Source organism: Phalacrocorax aristotelis, chromosome 2 (assembly GCF_949628215.1).
Source record: "Phalacrocorax aristotelis chromosome 2, bGulAri2.1, whole genome shotgun sequence".
NCBI lineage: Eukaryota > Metazoa > Chordata > Aves > Suliformes > Phalacrocoracidae > Phalacrocorax > Phalacrocorax aristotelis.
Window position 1 is genome coordinate 104,441,020 of NC_134277.1, and position 6,288 is coordinate 104,447,307.

Sequence of the window (6,288 nt, forward strand, 5' to 3'; positions counted from 1 at the left end):
ACTTGTACAACTTCACAACGTTTATAGTGCCTTTGTATCCTGAAATAAATTATTTGGGTTTTGCGGTTTTGGCCTTCATTTGTCTCTCCTCTGTTCGCAAGAACGCATAGTGGCAGAGAGCTCCCTTAAACGGAGACGGCCTTGGCTTTCTCTTGGTGTCTGTGGAGTAAAGCCAGCACAACTTGGTCACTTGCTCCCTCTGCTATGATGAGAAAAAAATAGTATGCTGTCCCTTTCTTTGGCTCGCTTGCTTTGGTGCAGTGGTCCAGTGCCTTTCTGTAGCGCTGAATGCTGTGCTGCAGTCAGGATTTTGCAGAATGCTAGAGAGGATCTGGCAAGCAGTAAAAGCTAGGCAAATGGAAGCTGATCACAAATTTTAAGTGGCAATATATCTTTCTTCAGAGGCAGAAAAAAAAAAAAGGGGGAAGGCGCTATTGGGGTAAATGAATGCTTATGAATTCTTGGCCGTTTTGAGCAAAACTTTCTGTATTTTCTGCAAGGCTGGCAGTGAGGATTATTAAGCAAAAGTCAGTGAGAATGAATGAGCTTTATTGAAGTATCATACAAAACATACAGAACATACATATACAGAACATTAATAGTATTACAGCATTTTCTCCTGAATATAGAAAAAGAGTTCAGAAATAATATAGAAGGAACAAGAAGGGGAAGGAAGCTCATACTCCTCTATGCTTAGCTCTAATGCCTGGCCAGATCTGAGGTAAAGCTTGTAATTGACAGATCATATGTCTGAATTTTACTTTCCTTTCATACTACATGACATTCTTTCTCATAATTAATTCATTATGTGTTGAAATATTTTGAGTTTTGAATGACCTGGCTTATAAGTAGGTGGGCAGACAAGCACATTAATTAATGAGAAATGGTTAATGCTGGATTCTGTTCTTTCTGAAAACTAGTTAGACTTGTTCTTAATCTTATTACATGGAAAAGCGTGTATAAAACAATCCCTGGTATTTTCTTTGCCAGCTTCTAAAACTGGGGATGTACAATGCAACTGCTGGTCTCTATTGACGGCTGCTAACCCAGAGCTCAGAATGGACTCAGTTGCACTGGAGAGTCTCATGTATAAGGAATAGATTGACTTTTATCCTGTGTAGTATAATTTCTGAGCCTGTGTCTGACAGTTTACTGCACTTAAGCAGACAGCGTGCTGCCAAGACCTGTCAGTTCTGTTCACTGAGAGGAAAGTTGCACTGTAAGGCAGGAAGAGTTACGCACAGGAAAACCTTAGGGAAGGGTTTTTGGTATCTCTGGACAGAACAGCACAGAACTTATGCAGCTCCCCAGAGTCCAGGAACAAAAGCCAGTAGCAGAGTTACCACAGAAATCTTGCCTTTTTCCATAGACTATGGTCTGCAGATAGAGCTGATTGATCCCATTGCAGGGTGAGAGCATTCCACAGTAGGTCCTGGGTAAATGCAGCCTTTATTGTCACTTATCTAGTCTTAACATGGCTTGCAAGGGTGTCCATAAGAGCATGATAGGTGTGTTGCCTATGCAGGTGTTGAGGATGCACATGAAGTAAGAGCTTAGCCTGAAGCTTAGAAACCCACAGGGTGGAGGACTGGTAACTGGAAACAAGAAAATGTGTGCTTTCATTTGTAAACTGAATGGGTTCCCAACTTGTGTTTATTTAGATCCATTTTCAGAGTAGTGTTGTGATGAGTAACATTGTCTGCATCAGTCTGAGGAGGACAAGCAATTTATGAATAATAAAGGGAAGTTGGTATTTGAGCAGTCACAGCTTCTGGGATTAGAATGAAAAAACCTTGTTTTATTTTTAGGTGATTCTGCAGAACTACTTTTTGATCCCATTGACTTAAACTAATACAGGTTGTTACATACTCTGTTATCATAGAAGGTTTTCAGACTTGAGGATATGGGTGAACCCATTACTTCAATACAAGCTAGGGTGTGTAGATTCAAAGCTAGCTACTCCCTGATGTCTCCTGGTGGTGGGCTGCTCTTGGTCTTGGTTGCATGCAAGATAAATTATTGTACCTTTGCCTAACGATATATGATCACATGCTTGAGAAGCTCAACATCTAGTAGATGTGTAAGTGTGACCAAACAAGACCTTCCTGCCTCATGGTCCCATGAGAGTCTTGATCCAGTGTGGTGTCTCAGATCACATACAACATACATCAACAGGATCAGACTCTTCACAACAAGTTGTGCTTTGTCATACAGTAAGTTGGCATTCAGAAATAAGTGTCAGCAGGTGAGAAAGAGCAGGAACAGTGACTGGAGAAAAGAGAAGTAGCCTGTGAAGCAAGGACTATCATCCAGGATTTTCTTTCTGAGCTCTGCTCAAACTGCTAACCTACAAAGTCTTACTCTCTTCCCTCCACTATGAATCCGGCATTGTTTTTTCTCTCACTGGAACAGATGTACTGCTTGAATGTTTACCCTGGTTTTTGGACAAAGTTTTACAGCCTGGGTGAACTCTGGCATAGTTTAGAGCAAGCCTGGATGTGTCTGCATCATTCCTGCAGGCATGACCTTACTGGCTTCTGCTGGGCCTCGCTTCTGGTTTGCATGAAGCACACAGACACAGCTCCAGACTTGTCACATGCTTCCACAAAGGAACCTTTCAGTTTCTCTTAAAGTTGGCATGAGCCATTATGAATGCTTAAAAATAGATAGCCTTCTTACTTCCAGCTGCTTTTATATATATATATATATATAAAGTCTAGGGTTAACATTAATAACAAATCACCAAACTGCATTCTTTTTCTGCTTTAAAAATCCACATATTTTAAACCCATCAGTGCAGGGACTTCACTCTTGTGTGTAAAATACCCAATGCAAGCAGAATCTGATCTTGTTTGGAGAGCTCGGTAGTTCTGATAACACTGCTGAAAAGGGTATCAGTAATGGGGTTTGCAGGCAAGCAGATGAGTCTAAATTCCCTTATCAATACAAATTCGTACACGTCAGCGTTAGATTTTTTTTGTTTACTATGTAAGCTATCAGAGCAATTAAAAATCTAAGTTGGAGGAAGTATGGAATGAATTAAGAGTACAAACTTTGTCTTGAAAAGGAGCACAAAATGAGACACCACTTGTGAACGTTGTGATGAACTGTGGCCGTGTGCTTCACTATGGAGTGTTATTTAAAAGTAAGCAAGGGGATCACGTATGCTGCTCAGCATGCTATTTTTTCTGGCATACTGCACTCTAGTCATTCTGTCTTTTGGGTAAACCTTCCCTTAAATTCATTTTGAATCCACTCATACAACGCTATTACAAGAAGGCTAAATTTACTTTAATACTTGTTTTATTGACACAATAAAAAAGAACTTCTAGGTTTTTAAAGTGTTACATAAATGTTATGAGTTCTAGTATTCATTGATCATATCCTGGCTATGATCCTTTGGAGATCAGTGACCATGAATGTCATGAAGAAAACAGGATTTCCACAGAAATTAGATTGCTATATCATAAAAATGCTCTCAGTTTTAAAACTTCGAATAAACTTTAAACTGAGGCAACAGCATTCAGTTTAGAGGGATCAGCCCAATCTATGCAACAAAGTGCACTAAAAATGCTCTAGAGTAAGGATAGCCTTCTTCCAGAAACATGGTCACTTAGGCATATGTATTTTTTAGCATCTTGCTGCATAAATCAGCTATGTGTAGACCACAAATCCATTCAAGCAGGTGCTCAGCATATCAAAGAATCACAGAAACACACAGAATCACAGGTTGGAAGGGACCTCAGGGATCATCTAGTCCAACCTTTCGAGGAAGAGCACAGTCTAGACAAGATGGCCCAGCACCCTGTCCAGACGACTCTTAAAGGTGTCCAATGTGGCCGAGTCAACCACTTCCCTGGGGAGATTATTCCAATGGGTGACTGTCCTCAGTGTGAAAAATTTCCCTCTGGTGTCAAATCAGAATCTCCCCAAGAGCAACTTGTGTCCATTCCCCCTTGTCCTTTCCATGTGACTCCGTGTAAAAAGGGAGTCTCCATCTTCTTTGTAGCTACCCCTTAAGTACTGGTACATGTGATGAGATCCCCTCTGAGCCTTCTTTTCCCAAGGCTGAGCAAACCCAGTTCTCCCAGCCTATCCTCATATGGCAGCTTCCTAGTTCTTTGATCATCCTGGTGGCCCTTCTCTGGACCCCTTCCAGCCTGTCCACATCCTTTTTGTAGAGCGGGGACCAGAACTAGACACAGTACTCCAGGTGTGGCCTGACAAGTGCTGAGTAGAGTGGGATAATGACTTCTTTATCTCTGCTGGCGATGCCCTTGTTGATGCAACCCAGCACCCTGTTGGCCTTCTTGGCCGCAGCAGCACACTGTTCACTCATGTTGAGCTTCCTGTCCACCAGGACCCCCAGGTCCCTTTCCACAGAGCTGCTCTCCAGCCAGGTAGATCCCAGTCTGTGCTGCACTCCTGGATTATGTTTTCCCAGGTGCATGGACCTTACACTTGTCCTTGTTGACCTTCGTAAAGTTCTTGCTGGCCCACTCCTCCAGCCTATCCATGTCTTCCTGCAGAGCAGCTCTCCCTTCTGGGGTGTCTACTTCCCCACTCAACTTGGTGTCATCAGCAAACTTCATCAGGCTACACTTGATGCCGGTATCCAGATCGCTTATAAAGATATTGAGTAACATTGGGCCCAATATCGATCCCTGGGGGACTCCACTAGCGACAGGTTGCCAGTTTGAGAAAGAGCTATTTACCACCACCCTTTGGGTGCGGCCTGTCAGCCAGTTCCCCACCCACTGCACAGACCACTTGCCTAGGCCATAACGGATCAATTTCTCCAGGAGGAGACTATGGGGGACCATATCAAAGGCCTTGGAGAAGTACAGGTAGACAATGTCCACTGCCTGCCCCATGTCAACCAGGCAAGTCACTTTGTCATAGAAGGCCACCAGGTTTGTCAAGCACGATCTGCCCCTAGTGAAGCCATGTTGGTTTTTCCCAATCATGTGCTTCAATTGACTTGTGATGGCCCCCAGGAGGATTGTTTCCATAACCTTCCCAGGGACTGAAGTAAGGCTGATGGGCCCTACAAGTATAACAAAATCAGTGTGTTGCACTATAAACACTATAAATAGAAAGTAGTATCAAAATTAGTTTAAGTGGCTAAGACATTAGCGAAAGATAAATTGTATACCCTGGTTATCATTCTTCTCCCGATTTCTCCATTTCCTGAGACAGTTTGAATCTTATTATCACAATTTAATGTGCCCAAGCCAGAGTGCAGACATTTCATATCTCTGCCCTAGTCATAAAAATTTCATAGGGTACATTCAATGGCTTCACAAGGTCAGAACTTGATTTGATTTCCACTCTAAAAGACAAATCAAAGTTTCACCAACATATTACATTTTTTTTTAAACTGTAGTATTTAAAATACTGAAGCTTGCATCCAAAAGTTCCTCCATTTTCTGATGATATTGTGAGTTACCATGTCACCAAGCAATTCAGAGATTAAAAGTATTAGCAATTCAGAGATTAAAATAGAAATAGCATATGGGACTCATCAGGGCTCTTTAAATTGCTGGTGATAGAAATGGATAAGGAAGGTAAGTGCAAGTTCAACAAGTTTTAATTGCTAAAATAGAAGTAAGGTTTGCTCCAGGCAGTGAGCATCAAAGACAAAGCACATGGATGTGAAAACTCTGAGAAACTCTTCTCAATAAGTAAGAGTTGCTTTTCCTATGCTGTTATCCCGAAAAGTGGGTTCGTTCGCCCCATGTGCAAAATGCCAAACTACACACAGAACAGAGGTATTTCACTTGATTCATTTTTGTGCAAAGATTGGTGCTAGGTAGTAACCCACAAAGCTAGCACACCGCTCCGAGAAACTACAAGGCATTTATACAGTTAAATGTGTCCATCACAGCTAATATTCACACACCTCAGCTAATAATTGGTTAATTTCTTTCTCGCCCCAACGTAACAGTACAGCTCACTTTTAGTTTACCACGTATGCTCATAGATTAAGGGACTTATCAGAGGAGGGCAGTTCCTGGCCTATAGGCCTGATTTTAGTATTATAACGAGGATAGTTCCCCTACTGGGCACTTCGTTTTAGTTCTTATCTACATCCCAATTAGTTGTTCTCTTTGACTATACGCTTTATCACCCCGTTCTCAGCGGCTTCTGAGGTGGGATGTTTGCTTTGATCAGTCTCTCAGCTCTCCTCAAGGATATAGTCACAAAACAAGTGCTTCCCTATCTCTCCGTTTTCATCTCTGGCCCTCAACTTCTGTTTTGCCAGGCTCGCATAGTTCATTGTTTTGT